The sequence below is a fragment of the Vicugna pacos genome, chromosome 11 (assembly GCF_048564905.1).
Source record: "Vicugna pacos chromosome 11, VicPac4, whole genome shotgun sequence".
Taxonomy (NCBI): Eukaryota; Metazoa; Chordata; class Mammalia; order Artiodactyla; family Camelidae; genus Vicugna; species Vicugna pacos.
In genome coordinates, this window is record NC_132997.1 from 74,533,644 (window position 1) to 74,554,522 (window position 20,879).

The 20,879-nt window shown below is 52.5% G+C and overlaps 1 protein-coding gene across 2 annotated transcripts in view; it reads left to right on the plus strand.

The window, feature by feature from the left end:
* The window catches only part of UBTD1 (ubiquitin domain containing 1), a 48,342-nt gene that overhangs the window by 19,354 nt on the left and 8,109 nt on the right, over positions 1-20,879 (plus strand). Inside the window, exon 1 of one of the 2 annotated variants that reach the window (XM_072971751.1) lies at positions 2,623-2,646. The exons of the other annotated variant lie outside the window; for it this stretch is intronic. The gene's annotated coding sequence lies outside the window, so the exon portion shown is untranslated. Of the gene's footprint in view, positions 1-2,622; positions 2,647-20,879 lie in introns of those variants that run through there. 2 annotated transcript variants of the gene reach the window in all.

Here is a 20,879-nt window from a genome sequence, read left to right on the forward strand (position 1 = left end):
TCTGTGTCCAGCAGCCCTACAGGTGTTTACTGGAGGTGCCCGAGGATGGCACACACTCTATGGGGCCATCCTGCCTGCCTTGTCTCTGTTGGACCAAACCTTCTTGGAGCTCCGGGTGGCCTACCTGGTGGCTTCGCTGTATGCCAGATGAAAGTGTTATCTAGTGTAGAGACTTGGTCCTGGAGCGTTCAAGGCTAATCTGAAGCACAGACCCCCATAAAGCTCAGGCGGACATTGAGTGTGCAGATGCCTGGCCCCATGCCTGGTCCTGGGTGTGCAGCTGAACAAAACAGGTATTGTCCTGCCCTTATGGAACCCACAGAGTAGTAGGGAGACATATTATGCCCAAATAATCAAAATGTATACTACAAAAGGGAGAGAATTATAGCATAGGGGGAATGAATTATTTTGGGGTAGAGGATCAAAAATACTTCCCTGAGAAAGATACCTAAGCTGACACCTGAAGGCTGAGACTGAGGTAGTCATGTTTGTCTCCTGTGGCCCCACCCCTGGCCAGGGCTACTTGCTGGCCCATGAGACACCTTTAGGTGAATTAGAAAAAGATGCCTGCTCTGGGCAGAGGCAGCCCTGCTGGGGCCCACTGCTGATAAGTGAACATGAGCTGGGTGGGTTTCAGCCTCTGCTGGCCCCTGGTCCTGGTGCTCATGTGCAGGGCACAACCCAAGACCAGGTGGAGGGGGTAGTTACCTGGGCTGGGTAGAAGGAACTGCATCAGTGAAAGCCCTTGGGCAGCAAAGAACTTGACACCTTCCAAGAAGGAAAGGAAGCAGTAGGAAGAAGCAAGTCGCACCTCAGCTTTTCTCCTCTGGTAAGGAGATACTTTCCCTTTGAAGGAGAAAGGAGAGAGAGGCCATGTCAGGGGCACTGGCTAGAGCTTCTAGCCTGTCCACCAAGCACTTGGAGTCTGGCTTCCATGGGGCTGTAGTTGTTGGTGGGTGTCTGCTCTGACCTTCTTCCCACAGAAGATGACCCTTCCACAGTGTCCTAGGAAGAGAGAAAGGCCCTTAAGAGGGGGTTCTGGGGAAGCCAGGACAGAGAATAAGGCCCAGGGCCTGCCAGCTTCCATTTGGCTGCCCCAAGACAGGTGCCTGCTTTATGCCAAGTTCTGTGCTAATCTTTGAATTTGGAATACCGTGAACCTTTAACTTTTTTTTTTTGTTTACCTGGGACACACAATCTTTTATTCCACAGGTAGGGATGATGGACTCAGGCGAATGATAGCTAGTAAAGGGAGAGACTGCTGGGTGGAGAGCTCTGCTCACCTTGGGGAAAGTAGCAGGGCATGCTTAAGGAAGTGGCATTTGAGTTCAGTCCTAGGGATGTGAATGCACGTGGACCATTAATTTATAGAGTAGACTAAACCCTAAGCTCTCAGAAGGGAGGGATCCTATCTTGTTGACGATTAATCTGCAAGTGCTTAGCATGACTCCTGGCTCACTGTAGGGACTCAGGATGATTTACAGATTCACTTGGAGATTCACCATCACTCCAGGAAGGCTGTCCAAATTTGAGTCCAGGTCTTCTGTCCCTTTGCCCAAGGTCTGCCACTGTGCCACAGCTGCCTAGTGGTAGAACAACTAAGGGTTGTTTGAGGAACTTGAAATCATGTCTTGAGGAACTGGGACTGCTTAGCAAGAAAGCACAAATGCACAGGGAGATCAGGAAGGTGGTCATTAAATCCTCACAGAACTGTTATCATGATATTACTACCATTTGCTGAGGCCTTCCTATGTGCCAGGCACTATGCTAGTGGCTTCACGTATACCAGCTAATCCTCGCAATAATCCAAAGAGGAGGATATTATTATCTACATTTGATGAAGAAGGGAACTGGGGCTTAGATTAAATGGCCCACCCAAGATCGTCTGCCTGGGATTTGGACTGGGTCTCTCTGACTCCCAGACTCATAATTGCTGAGAGATGTTAACCACCACACAGAGCTGCCTAGACATTTTGTCATGTAGTTTCAGAAGCTAGAGCTGGCACTTGTGGGTAAAAGTTCCAGGAAGGTAGTTTTCTGCTCCCCATAGGGTGATTTCTCTTCCTAAAGGAGGACAGTCTGAAATTAGAATGTGCTGCATTCTGAGAGCCCAGCTTCCACTGCAGGAAGACCTCCCAGGATCTCTGGTTTCGATGGGATCTGGTTCAGCAAAAGTTGAAGCTCTCCTGCCCTAGCCTGGTAGGAGCTTTTTCTGAACTGAGCTGTGAGGGCTACCCTCAGCCAACACAAGCAGCAGTACCCAGACTTCCTGGGTCATCCCAGACTGGGCTCTGTGTTCTGTTCCCTGTTCTCCCTGAAGCCCCAGCTACAGGGCAGGGTCCAGGTTTCCTCCAATAGGAGCTGGGCAGCAGTGTGAGCCCAGCCCCCTCTGGAATGAGCCCCACAGCCACCTGGCCAGGTCTCTGGACCCTGGCATGGAAGCTGGCACTTCCACCCTGGGCTTCAGGGGAGGGTTGATTAGAGTGGGCACACCTATTCTGGGCTCCTTAGGGCTACAGATGTTTGCACAGATGCATTGATTGTCCTTTGACTTTCGCTTTGCCTTACGGACTTCAGGTGACAGTGCTGCTGACTCCATGATGCCGAGCGGTGTGGTGTGGCTCTAGAGCTCCTGCCACACATCAAGTGAGTTGGTATCGGTGGGAGCCCTTTTGTAAACTGCAGGAGGTTGTGGGAGCAGGGGACAACTGATTGGAATGTTGCAAGACCTGGAGGAGATTATGTTCTCAACTCTGCCACATTATGACCAGGAATTAGAGTTGGAAAAGCCCTCAGCTTTTCCAGCTACCTGTCAAGCGTGGAGTTGCTCCACTCAGCACCCCTGCCAGGCAGTCAGCTGGGCTTTCCTTCAACAAGGCAAACCTTGGATGGTTCTAATTAAGGAACTCTTTCCTCTTGTTGACCTGGTCCTCTGCAGAGCATGTTCCTGTATGCTGCCTTGTTGCCCCTCACCGTGGCCTTGTAAGGGGGTCTGTGCTCAAGGAGCTTGGGTGAGCCTAGGCAGGTCTCCTTTGTGTTTCCCAACTACTGGCTCTGCACAAGTAGATCTGCTTTTATTTGGTAAAGTTTTCCTGTTACTGCTTCTGGGATTCGAGTCTGGGGTGAGCATCAATGACCTGTCTTACAGTTTGGTGAGGGTCAGAGGACGTGGGCCTTACCCCAGTCATCTCACATGTGTGGCCAGGCCCCGAAACACAGCCCCCGAGGTGCTCAGTGTTGTCCTCTGCTGCTCAGGTGCATTCTGCCTCCTTCCTGACCTCCAGCATATTTTATGGGCAAGATTCCAAAAGCCCTTTCCAGACAGCAAGGTCAAAGCTTTTGGCTTCCTCTTTCTTTAGAATGTACCTGGCTGGTGGGGTGAGGGTGGTAATGGACACGTAGGAACCACATGGTACCAAGAACAGGATATAGCAGCTGGGAGGAGGGACCTGGAGTGTGGCCAGGGTATGATGGCTGAGTGCCTCTGAGAAGGGCCACTGCCATGGGAGGCTGGGGCCACCCAGGTAACTCTCTCCTGTTTCTCCTTTAGAGGTCTTGCACCTCTCTGCTTCTTTCTTTTTCTGCTTTTCTTTGTTTTCTCTTCTTATGAGGCACATCTGAGCTGTTCTGTCTTCAGCTCTTCAGCATCTTCTCTTCTGTCCACCTGGAGTTCCCTGATCTTGAGATTTAATGTCCTTGACACATCATATTTCTATAACATCTTCTCCTTCAGGGCTCTGCAGCCATACCTGCCACTTCAGAGCAACTTCTGTCTACCTGGGAGCTTTAACATCGAACCTCAAGACAGTCTGGATGGCTGGCTGCTGGCCTGCCCAGAACGCTTAATTGCCTCTTGCAGGTGACATCTTATTCCACAAGGACATTTCATGACAGAGCCTTAATCCTGAAGGACAGGTCCAGTGGTCAGAATTTGATAGATTGTGGCAAGGCAACAAGGAAGACGTTTAGGGGCAATAGAAGGAAATCAGTCATTTGTGGAGTATCTTCCCCGTGCCGTAGTGAGTTGCTCCTTCCAGCGGGCCTGTGAGGTGGCACCATTATCTCTGTTTTACAGATTCATGAACTCAAGCTTGCTTAGGGTCACCAGTCCAGTTAATGGGTGGGGTCAGAGTATAAATCCTCGTCTGCTTGACTTCGGAGCCCAGGCACCTTCCGCTGGTCTGTGCTTCCTTTCTGCAGGGCCTCTGCCTTCACTGTTTCCTACTAGCCCTGAGCCCAGTGCCTGGCATGAACGTGAACATGTGATGATTGTTATAGAGACAAAGCTGTCAGGCAGGGTGCACCTGGGATGGTTCTGCAGATGACTGAGGCCCCTGTAGGGTGGAGAAAGCAGCGGCTGTCTTCTGTCCTCGGAGGGGGCTCCCAAGCTCACAGTGAGAGTGTCCAGAAGTGGAACGAAGGGGCGGTGGTGCTGGGTGTAGCAGACCCAGAGTTACAGCAGGACTGCTGATCTCAGCGGGCTCCTGAGGCTGACAAAGACCAGCTTCCTGGTGCCTCTGTGGGAGGTGGTGTCAGCGAGATGATGCCCACCATCCCCTGGGCCAACCCCTTCCCCATTTCTCTTGTTCTTCCCAACCTCTGCCCCATGACAGCCAGCAGGCTGAATGTGAGGGGACCCATCGAGGGGCTAGAATAAATGTTGATGTGCATTTGGCTTTGCATCCCTTAACCCTTTCTCACCAGTGGGAGTCAGACTTTCATACCTTTCGGGACCAGATTCGTCTTTCTGGTCCCCTACATTGGCTCGCATGCTGCCTTTTCCCACTCTCACCCCTGCTTGTGCCTCATTATGAGTTCCTCATGGAGCATTTGCCCTGACTTGTACACCCCCTTCACTTCTTCTCCTCTCCTGACTCCTAGAACTTAGTGGGTTAGCTAGGGGTCAGGACTCACCCTTCCCCCACAGGCTCTGAGAAAGGTATTTGACGATGATGAAGATGTACATCCCACTGGTGCTCAGCTCACCCTGTGAAGGCCGGTGCATTTATTCACCTAGAGCTATCCTGCTGTATGGAAGGGGCCTAATGATACAATGGCTCAAAGAATGAGAAATTGATTTTTCTGTCTCATGTAGTGGCCTTTATGTCCCTGACGTGAACAGACCAGGTTAGAGGGGCGCCTCTGCTGCTTGTGGTCATTCTGGGATCCATTTCCTTTGGAGGTGCTGCTCCATCACAGGACATCATTGTCCCCATGGTTGCAGGTTGGATTCCAACCAAGGGAAGGGACAAGAGGAGGTGTAGGAGGCAAGCCTGCTGTCCTTAGGCCCTGGTCCTTTATGGCTCAGGTCCCTACAGCTCACATTCCATTGGCAAGAATGTAATCACATGGCCACCCTGTCTGCAAGGGAGGCTGGGAAATGTAGTCCACTGGGGCTGCCACTTGCCATGAAGGAGGGGAGAATGGATTTGGGTAGACAACTGCCAGTCTCACCACAAAAGATGGAGAGTATTTTCATTTGCATGCGCTAGTAAGAATTTTTCCCAGCCTGTAATGTGCCTGCTCTCTTTGATAACTTGCACACATGCCTCCTTCCTTGGCAAATCTCTGTGTGTCAGACTCAAAGCTGCACAAACTGGGTGAACCAGAACTGAGTAAGGCAGTTCCGCCTTTTAGCAACTCAGTGTAGTCTGGAGAGGGCATGTTTGGAGGCCAGACAGTCCATAAGTGCCAACACAGACATTCTTTTGTTCTTGTGCATGAGGCACTACAGATACAGAGCTGAAAGACCGTGTGTGGCCTCCGTGTACTTGCAGTCATGTGGACCAGGAGGTGGAAGTGAAGTGCTGGGAGCAGGGCTGGCTTGGGCAATGAGGAGGGCTTCACAGAAGAGGAGACATTCGAGCTGGGCACAGAAGGGTTCGGTTTCAACAGGTGGAGGAGGGGATCTTCAGCAGAGACCAATAGTGAAGGCATGCAGACTAGTAGAAGCCCGTGCAGGGCTGCTGGCTCGGGTGTGGCCTGAGTGTAGTGGGAGGGAGTCCAGATGTCTGCGTGGCTCACTCCTCGTTCCATTCTGGCCTCTGCACCTGCCTTCCCTGGCTTCCCTCCCTGCAGTGGTGCCCCCTCTCATGCCTTTATATTTCTGCTTCATTTTGAGCAGAAGACATAAATACTTGGCACATCTATATTGACCTGTACATCGTTTGTCTCTCCCTCTAGAGTATAAGCCCCATGAGAGCAAGGATTTTGTTTTGTACAGTACCTGGCAAATGGCAGGTACTCAGAAACTTGTTAAATGAATAAATGAGCAAATAGAAATGTGTGTTGAAGATCATATTCTTGAAAAACCTTATTTTCCATGCTGAAGAGTTTGGCTTTTATTTTGTAGGCAGTGGGGAGCTACAGAAAGTCTTTGAGCAGGAAAGTGACACAATCACTGTAGAGAAGAAGGTTCCTGGCAGCAGGAAGATGGGTTGGAGCAGGGAGAGAGTGCCCCCTTCCTGTCCTGCCCCAGCTCCATAGCCACATGCCCTTCAGCCCGGTGCCCTGTTTGTGCAGCCTGGAAACCTTTCCCTGGGCACAGTCATTTTGTTTGGGGCCGAGCAGAGATTCAGTCTCTGGTGAGCCTTCATTCCTAGCAGTGGGAAAGATGTGAGCTGACCTCTGCCTTTGTTTTGGGAGCTGAAGAGGGTCTCACAAGCCCTCTTGTGTATTTCACTGGTGAAAGTGAAACTGGGTACAGTCTTTCTGAAAAGCAATTTGGCAAAAGAAGTCAAGAACCTTAAAGATGTCCCTACGTTTGATCTAGAAGTTTTACAATGAGGACACCATCATGGGAAAATAAACCAAAGTGTGTGCAAAGCTTTATGTATGAAGATTTTCATCCCAGTGTGAAAGATTAGAAATTATCTAAATGTGTGACTCAACAACCTCTCAAATCCATCCCTCAACTCCATCCCACTAAAACTCTGCCTGCCAAACAATAGACACTCGATACAATTGGACTCCAGGCCCTTATTTTCTCTGCTGAAGTTAATGCAGCAGCCTCTAACTGGTCTTCCTGCTGCCAGTGCAGGCCCCTCAAACCACCCTATGCACAGATTCCAGAGGGAGCGATCAAAAATATGCATGTCCTTCCGTGGCACCTCTTCAGGTTTCTTGCTTGCATCTCTTGGGGGTAATGTCCCCCCTGTTTCACTGGCCTTGCCCTCCACACCCTGCCCCCACCTCTGCTTTGGCTTGGTTTCTGGATGCCTCCTGCCTTGCATGCTGCACTCCAGCAGCACTGCCTGTGTTTCTCCCAGCCTGCTCACCTCCGGGACCTTGCTCCCCTGTTTTCCTTTGCCTGGCTAACCCCTGCTCATCCCTAGACTCAGAGCAGACTTCAGGACTTTCTGCAGACCAAGTGAGACCCACCCCCCATTTGTGTTCCCAAGATCCTACATGATCGCGATCCTTACAGTTGTACTTTGGTTTCTGTTATCTCCTTACATGCTCTGTCACCCTTACCAGCTCTGACCTCGAGAGCCTATCTTACTGACTTTGTGTCTCTGTTCCCCAGTATGGGGTCTGGCACTTAGGAGAAGCTCAATTTTCTTGAATGAGTGAATGAATGAAGAATGATGTAAGTTTTTTGTTATGAAGAAATAAATACATCCTGTGCGATGCTAAGCATGTAGTAAGTGCCCAATAAATATTTATTGAATGATTCTATGTGAACCAAAAACTACAGGATTTTTTGGAAGTGTTATATTTATCCTGGATTTCCTTTGTTTCCTGAGTTGGTCTCTGGGGTGAAACCGGGGCATCAGCATTTGTACAGAGCTTCCACAGGTGAATCGGATGAGCAGCAAGGGCTGCAAACCACTGGTCCAGCAGCTTAAAATAAAAACAGGATCGAGGACATACTAATGTTGGGAATTTGGATTCTGTGTACTGTGTGATCCCAGCAGTACATGTGCGCATTGAAAAGAACAGAAAGACAAATCCCTCAACGTGTTATTGTTGGGTGATAGGATTTGGGTGACTTTAATTTTTTTCTTCTTTTTATTGTGTACTTTTTCTCTATTTAGCATGTGTTACCTTTTAAAGAACATAACACATGAAAGAAGAGCAGTTGGACAAGGCAGTCCTGATTGTGCTCAGCACCAGGGGCCCTGGGGTAAGTCCTGGGCTGCAGCCTTCTGCTGGCTCCCAAGACTGATTCTGGCACTGGGTCTAGAACCTGACCTGTTGGCCCTTTCTGAGCACCAGCATCCTGGTGCTCCGAGAAACTGCTCAGGGACCAGGGACCTTGGAAACTGCCATAGATAATTCCTAGGCCTGAAGCAGGCTACCTTGTCACTCCAGGTCTCCAGGTGAGGTATGTGCTGGGATTTGGTAAGAATTTCCCACCACAAGGTAGTATCCAAATGGGTCCAGAACAGAAAAGCTGAGCTGAGATGGGATGAGGGTGAAGCCACAGACCTGGGGGCCAAGGCTAGTAGGGACATTGTGATACTGGGGGCTGGGCAGAGAGCCGCCTGACAGATATGAGGCAGGCCTGGGCAGCCAAGTGGGACACTGAGGGTTAGAAAGGTGGGCAGTTGGAGAGCAGGTAAGAAGGGACGGACTGGGTCGGAGAAAGCAGACAGCTGGAGGGAGCAGCCTGAACCAAGTAGCTCTCGGTTTCTGACCTCTTGGTTCTGGAGCTAACCATGCAGCTGGCGTTTCCACGGGGTGGGGGTGGGGGGATGTGTGCTTGCTTGTTGTTTAATGCCATCTTCCTCCCAGAAGCCCTTTAGAGTCTTTTCCCCTGTGTTCCCCATCAGGGCAAGCTCCTTCTTTCCTTTAAAGCCCTTTAAAGCTCCTTGTTCATGCCTCTTACGGCCTTCATCACTTTCTGATTTTGTATTCTTGTTTCTGGGCATGTCTTGTGCCCTCCTGAGGGCAGGATGAAGTCTCATGCATCTTTGCGGTCCACATGGGTCCAGGGAAGGTGGAGGAGTGATTCCACCTTTCTTGCTTTCCTAGCTGGGAGGGTCAAGGCCAGGGCTATAGCAGGGAGGGCTCTGCTCCTGGCCTTGTGGCTGGCTCCTTCCTGGTGCTTCCCTGGGTCACCACGGCGACAGGATGCTCACCAGCAAGTGAATAGCGTCCAGTCCCCCACACAGGGCTGCCAGCCTCAGCAGTTCTTGACCCCAAGTGAGTTGAAACTGAGAGGATGCCTTTTCCAGCAGCTGGGAGCTGAGCCCACAGGGCTCCTTCCCTGTCCCTTTGGTGGCTGTGCTGAAAACAGATACCTCCTGCTGCCCTAGGTTTGCTGCTGCTGCCTCGTCCTCCGCCTCCTCCCTACTGCCAGAGCCTCTCTGCATGGATCCCTGGCAGGGAGGAGACTCGGGGCAAAACAGGTGGTCTCCTAGCACACAGCTACCAGCTGCATCCTGTCTGCCAGGGAGCCTTCCCAGGGCCTTGCTTTCTCCGTTTCAGCACCCTGGGAGCCCGCCTTTCTCCTCTGCCCTGGGTGAGGGTTGGGGTGCGGGGGCGGGAGGATGAGGAGGCTGCCCCTGTCTGGCCTGGAGCTGGTGGAGCACCCCTGAGAGAATGAGGCCTGACCTGTCTGCCCTGCCCCCTGGCAGCCCCCTCCCCCAAAGTCTGACTCAGCTTTTGCTTGACACAGATCTGAAGTCCTCCTCATCAGACTGGTCTCAGGGAGAGCAGGCGATGTGGGCCATGGCCCAGCTGCCTGAGACAGGCTAGGCCCTGTGGCCTTCTACTCCGGGAAATCCTGCAGGCAGGGCCAGCTGTGACCTTTCCTGGCCACCCAGCTGGCTGCCTTCCCCCAAGACAAAGGCCTAAGGGTGACTCCACCCAGTCAGCTGTTTTCTGCAGGTTCTTTCTGTTGTCCCCTTTCCCTCTCTCACCCTCACCTCTTCCTAGGAGACCTGCGCTCTCACCACCCCACCATGTGATCCTGTCCCTGGTTCCTTCTCTAAGCCTTTATTTAGCACCTATTGTGTGTCGGGCACTGGGCTGAGCCCTGGAGCTCCTGAGATGGGTAAGGCCCAGCCCTGCCTGTATTTGCTGTGCGGCTCCCACAGAGTGACTTAAACGGGAACTTTGTCAGATCCGGGACAGCTAGAAAGAGTCTTTCCTTAGAGGTGCCTTGTGGGCAGAAGACACCCGAAGTCCTAGCTGAGCTGTTTCCGCCTTGTTACGAGGACCTTTTATTGCCTTTCCCCGTAAGGTTCATAAAGTTTTCTACCAAACCACACTTAAACAAAAGCTTAAAACACACACGAGACTTTATTTTTTTTTAAAAGTCAGTGCACATACAAATATATATCCTGGAATGTTAAAGGCTCATCACCACAACTCTCCAGTGGAAAGACTGGTGTGTATCCCCGATTTTTTTGCTCGAAGATGCTAACACTGTCTTTATAAACTTGGGCTCATTTGGAGCTGCCTGTTTTCTTGGGAAGCACACAGGCTCCAGGGGCCATCATCTGACCCCCGGCAGTTACTCCAGCCCTAGACCTCTGCCCAGAACAGAAACGGTGTCAAGCTCACAGTCCTCCTTGCTGTCCCCAACCCCTCCCCTCACCAATTTGCACCAAGTCAGGATCTAAAGCTCTATGGTGAAAGCCTGAATTTCAGCTGCCAACCTCCCCTCCCACCTTGAGCCCCAACCTCGTCTTCCCTAGAGGAGGACTGTGTGGGCAGCAGGGAAATCCTACTTGGATCTGGAGATTCAGGATCTGTGGGGTTTCCCACCCATCTTCCTCTCTCTGGCCATGTCACTTACTTCCTCTGTTCCTGCCCCATTTCCTGGCCTGCAGAAACTGAGTCACGGAGACATCATAACCTTCCAAAATTGACCAAAACATCTTTTCTGGGCTGGTGTTCTGTCGGCTCTGTGAACTACTAGTTTCCGTATACTGAGCAGAAGCTTTAATGGACGGATATGTCTTAGCATTTCCATTAAAAAAATCATGGTCTAAATGATGGGAGCCGGACAGGAATAAAAGGTCTTTGTCATGACAAGGTTGGCAGTTGCCTCTCAGTGGCCCAGTGGTGGCACAGCTGTAGAACCAGAGCCAGCCAGCCGGGGTGGACACTAGAAAAGATGAAAGCGGGGCAGTCCCATGAGTGCCACAGCCATGGCCTGATTGGAAGTAACCCCTGCTCACCACACTGCAGACTTGTGTTCAGGTATTTCTATGGTCCTGACCTTGTCAGCGCAGAGTGACACCAATGTTGAGCAGTGGGCCAGTGGGCCAGGGGAGAGGGCGCCCATCAGGGCCCAGGGGGTCTCATCAGCCCTCAGGCTGTCTTGCTGCCCTGCGCGCACTGTCCCAGCCTGACTCCAGGTTTGTGCTGCTGCTGTACTTTCCAGCAGGAATGCCTCCTCCCTCACCCACTTCAAGGCCAGGTTCATAATGTTATACCTCCTCCATGGAGCCTCATGGATGTGCTCACTCCTTTCTCTGCTTCCTCACTGCCTTCTGCATCTCTTTTATGCCATTATGCCACTTCTGGCTTGTCTGGTGTTATAGTCATTCATTCATTCATTCATTCATTCATTCATTCATTCAACTACTACTGAGGACCTACTCTGTATAAGGTGCCAGGTGCCCCTGTGCAGGAGAGCCCATGGCCCTGCCTATGAGCAGCTGGCATTCTGATGGGGAGACAGACAGAAAAATGAGTGGACTAACCAGAACAGAATTGAGATGGACACTACTTAAGAGGAAAGGAGCTGGGTGAGGAATGGGGGAGCCCACCTTAGTTAGGTCGGCAGGGGAGGCCTCTCTGAGGAGGTACTGTTTAAACCTTAAGGTAATTAAAATGTCATCCTCACATTCTCAGGCCCCTTAATTGCCTGGTAGGATCTTGAACACAGTGGGTGTTCAGGAATTATGCTGAGATGAATCTGGGCCATGACCCTTTTGTCTGGGCCTCAGCACCCTGGGAGCCAGTAATCATCACCCTCTCCCGCCTTGGGGCTCCCTAGCCCCACCTCCAAGTGTCATTTGACCAAGAAGAATTGGGTTACTTTGGGCATAGGGTGGCAGGGGCCTGTGAACCTGGGTGTGGGCCAGCAGGGCTGCTCCCAGGCCAAGGCCATCAGCATCAGGGTAAGAGACAGAGAGAGAGAGAGAGAGAGAACAGGGGCCCGGGCTGAGGACCTCCAGACAGCCTGGAGGCTCTGCGTGTGACTAGTCTTCTTGCACCTGCATCCTCCATCAGCTATGCTTCACCCCCTCCGTCGCCACTGTTACCCCAGAGGGAAACTGAGGCACAGAGCTTGGAAGCTGCCTCTTCTTTTAGCAGCAGCAGAGGCCAAAGTGGGTCACTGTATTTGGGGAAGAGAGATGGGGAGTCTGAAATGTGAGGATGAGGGCGAGGCCTGCCCCCAGCCTGCCCTGCCAGCCAGCTGGAGCCTGCTGATTTCCGGAGTCCTTGTCACACAGGGTCAGAGCTGGAAGTGGCCGCAGTGGAGATGATCTAGCCCAGCTCCTGCCCTCCCCCTTGGCAGATGCATAAACAAGGCCAGCTTGATCAGGGCGTGGGCTCCCAATATACTTTCCACATACCTTTGCCCTGGCACGAGGCAGTTTGCCTACTCGTGTGTGTGTATGTGGGAGGGTTTCTTTGAACAAAGTTTGCACATATAATCATTTATTTATTATGCATTTGTTTATTTTTTTAAAGTGTGCCACAGAGTAACGCATTACAAATGTTTCCTGAATTACACATTCAAGTATTTTCAAAATAGTGAGCATGAATATAATGTGTCACAAAACCAAAAAGGATCACGGTGCATCATTTGTGTGATTCAACCCCGGCCCAGACGACGCTAGCTCAGCTGGATGGGGACGTGTCATGCTCTTCTGGGTTGCTCAGTGCCTTGTGCTGGTAGATGGCTGTGTGAGAGACCAAGCCATTTCCACTTCAGTGCGGGTCCCCTGGGTGTGTGAGAGTCTCTCTCCTGCCAGTCTTGCAGCATTTTTGTGCACAGACTCGTAGCTCTTGTGTGCGTGCGTGCGTGCATGACCGCACATGTGCTTTGCCTGGCGGTTTGGAGCAGGGGCTGTGAGTTTTTGAAGGGCAAAGATCTTGCTTTAACTGTCTTTGTGCCCCTCACAGGCCCCACACAGGTCTTTCCATGGGTGGATTTGAGTTGAGTCTTAGAGCCAGAGGGGGCTCTGGATCTGTTAGTCCAACCTCCTCGTTTTACAGATGGGGGCTCAGCCGAGGGCCTGCAGGGAGATGCCCTGCCCCAAGTCACAGGTTCTGAATGAACCAGGAGGTCCTTCCGTAGCTGAGTTGGGAGATGCCCTGGGGGCGAAGGGCCTGTCCCTGAAAGGCCAGTGGGCAGTGTGGGTGGGAGCTGAAGTTCATTTGTGCCTCGGGAGCCTGGGGCTTCTGGGGGCTGTCAGGGAGGTGTCAGGGGGTGTGAGGAGGGGTGGCCAGGCAGTATGTTGTGTCTGTCTTCCCCCACCTCCAACCCCCGCATCAGATCCACTTTACTTGCCTCACATGGTCAGTGGGCTTCTCTGAAAACCATTCACTCTTTTCTCTGAAACAAGGGTTTTGCTGCTTAGAAAAGAGCTCCCCTGGAGCTGGCTGAGGAGACCTCTCCTTGTTTAGTTTGGGGGCCTGCCCTTGCGGCCTGGCTGGAGGGCGGGGGTGCAGTGTGGGAGGACTGAGGGCCCTGCCTCCCACTGCCCTCCATACTGACAGATGCCAGGACTCCTGGAGGCTGCTCAGCCCCTGTGAGCTCCCCGCCCTCCCCATCCACCCCCTCCTCAGGCGTTGCCAAAACAAACAGTTCTGCACGAGGTGCCTGGGTGCCCAGGGGCCCTTCCACACAGCCACCTCCCGCGGCACCCTGGAGGGCCAGGCACAGCCCACACCTTTGGCCATTTCCGTTCACTCTCCTCCTGAGGGGCTGGCTCCTTCCATCTGGAACCTTCTCTGAAGGAGGATGAGGGGCGTGGGGAACTTCCTGGGTTGGGTTCACTGCCTTTCACTCCAGCAGTCTGGATCCTGTTACCCTCCCGTAGAGAGGTGAGGAGGTCTTGCTTTTGAGAAAATGTGTTTTTCTTTTTTTACTTTATATGTCACAGAAACATCAAATAACTCAGCTGGGCTGTGCGCAGACCAGTACTCAGTAATGAATGCTTGCGGATGGAAATGAAATTAGACCCAGAGAGCTTCATTCATTGATTCATCTTGGAACTGCTGTCTGACCATCTCTGAGACTATCTCCCACGAAAGGAGCGCTCACAACCTACCAAGAACCTGACACTCAGAGGAGTGTTATGTTATGGGGGTTTCAGAGCCAGCCCACCACCTAGCTGTGTGACCTTTGGATTAGGAGATTTAATACATATCAAAGGCTTAGAACAGTATCTGACGTGTAAGAACTTAACCATGTTCACCACGATAGTTAACGTCCTGGTGTTTACTGTGGGTCTCATTGTAACCCTGTTACATAGCGACTGTTGTTATTCCAAGATGAGGAAACTGAGATTCTCAAAGGTTAAAGAATATGCCCAAGTCATGCAAGTAAGTGGCAGAGCCAGGGTTCCATCTCAGGCCTGGAATCTGAGGCTTTTAGCAGCTCAACTGAGCTGCTTAGCCGGCTCCGGGCTAGGGGCTGGGCATTCGGATGCCAGCACTAACAAGACCAGGTGCTGCCTTAAAGAGCTCACAGCCCAGCATGGAGGCCAACATGCACATGGGCATCAGTGAGTGAATTTCCGGAGGCACCACGTGGGTCAGAGTCAAGCCAGGCTGAGTGGGAGGCAGGGCAGGACTGGCAGCAATGCCATATGCACTCAGGACTGGTCAGTGGTGCCACCAGCTAGGCCTTCCCTCCTGGGCTGGATGCAGTGCTGGTTCTGGGCCTGTCAGCTGTGTTCGTCAGAGAGGAGAGGAGGTCACCTCTTCTCCCGTCCCCCTCCCAGTCCCACCCAGGGGGTTCTTCTCGCTGCCCTGGGAAGACGGCATGTAAGACAGGGTCTGGGACAAGCACTGGGCTGGGAGTGAGAAGATCACTGGACTCCTGCCACTGCCCCAGAGTCCCTGAACCTCAGTGTCCTCATCTGTAGAATGGGAGTAATAATACTTGCCATACAGAGTTGTTGTAAGGGTTAAGTGAAATGATGTTTTAGAAAATCTCTTTATAATCCTAAGTCTAGTGCTTATATGACTAATAATAATCACTACCATTTTTGAGTCCCTACTTTGTGCCTCACATGATATTTACAGTATCTTGTTTAATCCTTACACTAGTCCTTTCAGGTGGATATCATTGCTCCCATTTTATGGATGTGGAAACTGAGGTCCAATGGCTCAGCTGCCTTGGGTCACACCTGTGAGAGGTTGGAGATGGGAGTCAGACCTAGGTTCTCCCTGATCCCTAAGCCACCAGTATTCCAGACCTTCTGCGTTTTCTCCCCTTCCCAGCCCCGCCCCTGGCTAGTAAGTTACTGAACCAGCCGCGGGAGGGTGTGGCTGTCAGGGAGCCAAGCTGAGCAAGGCACTCCTGCCAGGCCAGCCACTCAGGCCTGGCAGCTGGTGGTGGGCAGGAATGGAGGGATGGGCTTTACCTGCCCACGGCCCCCGGTTGTGGTGGGAGCAGCAGCCTCTCCTCCCTGCCAGTCTGGCAAGTAAGTTTTGTCGGCCTATGAGTCACACGGCACTGATGAGTCAGGTTTTTCCCTTCTTCTTGCCCAGAGCAGCTGGGGAGGGGGTGGGGGGCTTGCTTAGGAAATAGGACCTCCCTCCCTCTGCTCTCCCACTGTCCCCTGATGCCTTGGATCTGCACATTTTCTACCCAAAAGTCTCTGGCTCGGCCTGTGTCCCTACAGAAGATGGTGTGGGTGCCAGCCACACAGGCATGAGCGATCAGGTCTCGGGCTGAGTAGAGTTGAGCGGGGAAGGAAAGGCCCTCCTTGTCAGTAAGGAGAGTAAGGAAGTTAGTCCCAGGCTGTCTGCCTCCAAAGGCTCTGCTCTTGGCCCTTCATCTTGACTTACCTACTCCTTTCTGCAAAGAGGGGGCTTAGCCCCTTATCCTCTGGACAGTGCAGCCAGGTTTCCCAAGGCCCAGGGTCCCCTGAGCTATCCACTCTTTGCCTCGTGACCGGTCTGGCTGAGAGCCTTGAGAGGACTGTCCAGATGGTCAGCCACGGGCAGGCCTGGGATTCTCCCTGTGCGCCCCACTGCCAGGCCCTCTCAGAGGCCTAATTAAACAGTTGTAGCGGCTAGCCAGGCTGGCCAGTCTAGTTCCAGATCAGTGCTTCTCAGCCTGGCCACACATTAGTATCACCTGGAGAGCCTTTAAAGCCCTCTGGTGTTTGGGCCATTAAATCAGAATCCCTAGGGCTGGGTCCCAGGCAACAGTGTTTTTGGTATGACACACCATATTGCCTCTCGAGAGCCTGCCCTCCAGGAGTTGACAGTCAAGTTGCAGGGACAGCACAATGTTCAGGGAGCACACAGGCAAGGCAGCATGTGCCTCAGGGCTGGTGTGGGACATTCATATCCCACAGGATCAGGAGAGAGGTGCGTGTGGGCCTCAGTGGGAAGAGGGCTTCCTGCATCCTGATGGATGGAGGTCAAGACCAGACAAGGCTTGGGAAGGAAACCAGGGAGGATGCTGGCCTGACAGGGCCAGTGATTCACGGGCTGTAGAGGAGGAAGGGGAAAGAATGAGTCAGGCGCAGCTAGCTGCCTGCAGGGCCGGAGCATGGCTCTGGAGAACTAACGTGCTCCAGTGAGGAGTTCTCTGTCGATCCACTCTCTGAATGTTGTGGGTCCTGAGCTGTGCCACGTGAGGAAGTGGGTGAGCCTTAAAAATGGGGTTCCAGATCTCAGGGATGTCAGGCATCTTTGTGCACCTTGCACTTGACCAAGGCACTTCACACAGAAACTCACTGGAGCGTTTCAGCATCTCTGAGGCTCAGAGAAGACTGGCATCAAATTGGGCAGGTATGCTTGGAGAGTGAAGGGCTGTGCTCCTGGTCACCCAGCATGGGCCACGATGCAAATGCACCCAAGCCCTCCAACTTCAAGTTTACCCGCTTAAGACAGACCTGAAAGAAAGATAGGGTGTGGGCTGTAAATGAACTCCAGGCCCAAGAGGGCATACAGCCACGAGCCAGGAGAAGGGTCATGGGGTCTTTTCTAGCTGCAGCCCTAGCAGTGCTGGGCAAATATTTTGTGGTGTTTGCTATGCAGGTCGAGGGGCCACTGCTCAGACAGAGGAAGCCAGAGCCCAGGGGGCTTGGTTCTGGGCAGACCTCACGTGGGCTGTTAGGTGAGGTGGTTAGTTGAGAGGAGGGTGGACAGGATGGTAAAGAACCTGGAGAAACAGTAGGAGGGAACAGAGGTCTCCAGTGTGGGGTATTAGGTGAGTTGATTTTTTATATATACTCTTCTTGATCCTATTGGTTAATGTAGTATATGTGTATGTACTTTCATTTCTCCCAACCTCCCAAAGAAGTGAGCTGTTACTGATTCTCTGCTTCCCAGAAGAGGAGACTAGAAGACCTAAGATGTTCACCCAAGGTCACTTAGCTAATTTATGATGGATCCGATGTTCAAACCCAGGTCTGTCTGACTCCAAAATCTGGACCTTCAGCCTCTGTGTTTGTCTGTCCTGCCTGCTACATAGTTAGTGCTCAGTGAAGGGTGACTGTGAGACTGTTAACTTTCTAACCCCTTGATCCATCCAGCAATGGAAGAGGATTCCTTGTGGTGTAGGGAGTATCTCCAGAAGTGCCCACAGAGACTGAATTGCCCCGGGCAGGAGAGTCGTACAGGTGGGAGGTTGGTGTTCATCCCTGAGCCCCAAACTAGCCCTGCGGAATGAAGAGTCTCGGGCCGGGGCCTGAGTCTGTGTTTCTGTCAAGCCCACAGGAGACCTGAATACACCGTCAGGCCCTGGCGTCCTGGGAGCGCCCAGCTGTTAGATTCCATTCTTTCCTAGTAGGGACAGGAGAGGTCAGGCCGACTCTTACTCCTCCACTCTTGCTCCTGAAGCGCGTCCTACTTGCTGCTTGTCCTGTTGTAGTGTTCATCATCTCTGTCAGACTCCCGGCATTTTAATATTCTAGCCGTACTTCTGCTTTCACTGGCATACTGAGTGGTTTGATGGAGTTTATTCCCCCCATCCCTGACACACACACGCACAGCCAAGAGCTGTGGGGTTTGGGACAGGTCACCTCACCTCTCAGAGCCTCGGTTTCCCCACCTGTAAAATGAAGGGGCTAGACTAAATGACACTAAGGTCTCTCCTGGCTTCAGGATTCTGCCATGCTCTGGGGGACCTGCCCTGATGGAGTGGCGCGTGTCTTGAGTGAAGCGCGGGTGGCACTTGACACCCAGGGGGACAGAATCTCGGGTGTCAGAAGTCAGGCTGTTCCGTTTGGTTTCCACGCACCTGGCTGCCAAGCTGGAGCTGGTCTGGATCCTCCTGCGGGGACCCTCCTTGACTGTAGGGCTGTGGAAAGCAGTGGCAGAAATGACATGTCTCTCTTCCCTGGAGTCCTGAGGTAGCAAAGGGAGCTGGCCAGATACTAGAGACCTTTCCAGCAACCTCTGGGGGGGGGTTCCTGTTTTATTTATTAGCCACCATCCTCCCTCTTCTGCCCCAGGAAAAGTGCTGACCTTACGCTGTGCAGCCGCTCAGGGAAGTGGGCATCCATCAAGCCTGTTCTTTATCCCTGTCAAGCTTGACCTCATTTAACCCCTGCATCCTCCTGCCTGTGAGGTAGAGACCAAGAGTTCACTACAGCAGGAATTTTCAAAGTTTTCAAAATCACGGCAACTTTATAGAGAAAAAGAAGTAGTAACCTTCCATTCTGTTAATTGCGTAACGATAATGAACATTATTGACTTGGCTTGATGACTGATGACAGTAGCTACTGCTTTTTAAGCACTGGGCAGAGTGGTCTCTGTAATCCTTACAGCAATCCCATGAGGTGGGAGTTACAACCCTCTTTACAGATGGAAACACTAAGGCTTAGAACGGCGAGGGCCTCTGCGCTCACACAGGTGGTCAGTAGCCAAAGCACCCCCACCCCACACCCCATCCATCTCTGAGGCCCATGTGCAACTGAGTCCCCCGATTGGAGAGGGATGCTATGCTAATGTGTCTCTTAATTCATTAATTATCTGTAACCTTGGTTCCCACTAGAGCTTGTAGCCCTGAAACTGTTCACATTCAGGGCAGGACTTTGATGCACCTGAGAATAAACATGAGCACGTGATGAACTTGGGAATAGATAGGAACAGGCTGGGCTTTTTGTTCTTTGTTTTTTTAAATTTCATATGAACTTAAAAACAAGGGGGATTGCTGTCATTTCCCATACACCTGAGATTTTAACTCTGCTTGTGAAGCACATCATGCTTTCCCAGCCAGCCCCAGAAAAGGAGCTATTAGTTGTATGGCAGGCAAGATCTCAGAGTAGACCCTGGGGCTTTGGGGGTTCTGTTTGTAGAGATCATACCGGCTAGTTTTGCATCAGGAAATGGGACAGGAGGACGGCTAGGGGAGGTCAGCTCAGGACAGGTCAGGAGAAGAGTTGGTCAGAGCCCAGCCTGGGACGCCACCTTTCACCCTGCCTGAGCGCTTGACCCGGGGGGCCCTGGGCTGGGGGCACAGAGCAGAGAGTAGATAAAGGCCCTGCTCCCCTGAGCACACCACACACTTGTGTGCGCAAGTGCAGTGAAAGCTCGCACTGTCTCTGCGGTGCTGTGTGCCCCCTTGTCCACACCCGCAGCCCCCCAAGCTGGGGCCCTCTGGGTAGGTTTATTTTTCTTGGCTGCACTTTCATCTCCCCTGTTGCCACAAAGGTTCCAGGCCCTCCCTGGGCATGGTTTCTGACATCCAGCCCCTCATCCCAAAGCAGGTTTCCTCGCTGTCCACCTCCGGGACTGGTTTTGCCCCTTCTGGACTGCCACCTCTGCCACCCTCTTTCTTCCTCATCTCTTCCTTACGGGGAAGTCTTCCAGGCAGCTCTGTCTGCCCCCCACTGCTTCCCCATCTCTGACCTGGCCTCTGCCCTCTCCAGCTCCTCCCACTATTCCTACACTGCCTGTTCACTTTCATTCACTGCCTTTTGGGCAAATAGTTATTGAGACCTGCTGCATGCCAGACCCAGGCCTGTTCCTGGGATCCTAGTGACGAACTGGAGGTGGTCCCAGCCTCAGGGGGACGAACTGGACCATTGCAGGGACCTGCAGTTGCCTCAGGCTGGGCGCCATCACAGAGCCTCATTCAGGGCTCTCAGAGGAGCCTCCAGTCCTTCAACCCTCCCTTGGAACCCAACCTTCCCAAGGAAGGGATACAGTTTAGGAAGCATGGGCTATCACTTAGCAACTGGCTCCACCCGTTTCCCTCCCTGAACCCTGGAGCTGGGCCCACGGGAATGAATGGGAAAGATGGGCCCAGGCTATAAAGAGGCCACATGGGGAGGCCCCAGCTGAGCAGAGCTGGGCCAGCACTTTCCTTTCGAAGGTTACCCAGGCTTGGAGGGTCATCCTGGGCTAAATCTAACTATAAATACCACGCTTCCTGAAGGGATTACCTGGGCTCCGCTTCCCCTGTCTGCACCCTCCTGGGCTGGGCTGATCCTTTTCTGGGCCTGCTGTTCTTTCGGACCTCTTATCCCCTCTGCCAGGTGCCATACTCTGACCACATCTCTCCAGCCCCCCTGCAGCCCAGCCGTGACTGCTAGGGTGGAAGGGGAAGGGAGGAGAAATTGGAGTTGGCCTTCTGGCCAGAGGGCCATTGCAACCTGGCTGTTGGGTTGGGGAGGCCCTTGTCCTTTCTTCTGCCTGGAGCCTCATCTCTCACACCAGCCAGAGCAAGCCCAGACCTGTCACATAATCAGTACTTCTGGGGAAAGCACTGCTGGCCC